The sequence below is a fragment of the Symphodus melops genome (genome assembly GCF_947650265.1).
Source record: "Symphodus melops genome assembly, chromosome: 5".
Taxonomy (NCBI): domain Eukaryota; kingdom Metazoa; phylum Chordata; class Actinopteri; order Labriformes; family Labridae; genus Symphodus; species Symphodus melops.
Window position 1 is genome coordinate 4,139,011 of NC_136695.1, and position 1,188 is coordinate 4,140,198.

The following is a 1,188-nucleotide window of genomic DNA, read 5'->3' on the forward strand; positions in this document are numbered from 1 at the left end:
CACCAGTGATCCTTGTTTACAAGGATATAATGTTACCTCAGGAGGACCCAGGGACCTTCTGACCTATTTAATACCTTCTTTTCTTTCTCATTTGGGTGTTATTTAGGTGGTAGGATTGTGAATGTTGTGTCTACACCACTACCTTTAGCTTTTATGTCTATTTCAATAAAAAATGTTAATTTTAAACTTCAAAACATGAATATAAAAATATGGAAACAAAATGAAGATAACTGCCTACAACCACTTGAAAAAAAACCCCAAAGTGTTCTGCATCTGAATCTTAGAAAAGAAAAAAAAAAAACAAGTAGAAAAAACAAAGTATTTCACAACTCAACAAAGTGACCAGGAAGAAAAAGTGTCAAAATAAAAGCCCAGGTAACAGAATGAGATAGTTAGATCTATATATATATGATATGTATATATATATGTGTGTATATATATATATATATATATATATATATATATATATATGTATATATATATGTATATATATATATATATATATATGTATATATATATATATATATATATATATATATATATATGTATATATATATGTATATATATATATATATATATATATATATATATATATATATATATATATATATATATATATATATGCACCTGAGTTTCTATATGTCTGAGATGTTTCATTTATAATCTGGTGATCATCATATCATTGTAATATTGTCAGAAACTGTTCAGGAAGTAGAGTTCATATAAAGCCTTCCCTTCCCTCGGGATCAATAAAGTATCTATCTATCTATCTATCTATCTTGAGTTCAACACAGAAGATCTACGAAGTGGAAACTGAAACGACAAATCAATAATGAACAATTCAATCATGAAATAAAGTAATAACTAATATAAATAATCAAAGGGTTTCTTTCTTTTTTCTCTTCAATTCATATTCATGTAAAAATAGATTCTGAAACGTTTCCTGAACTTCTTGTACAATTAGTTGGTGAATATTAGAAACTCTTCTGATTTGTTATTAACCCTCATCAGCCTCCTCATCACTGCTTATTGACACATCATGATTTAGAGGGCCGAACGATTCATTATGTGGTCATGTCGTGTTTTGATTTTGTTTTCAGGTCTAAACTCAGTTTTTCTTTGTGATTCTACAGATAAAGATAATGAAGAGAAAAAGTTGAGGGTCCATTTAATCAGATGAGCTGAGAT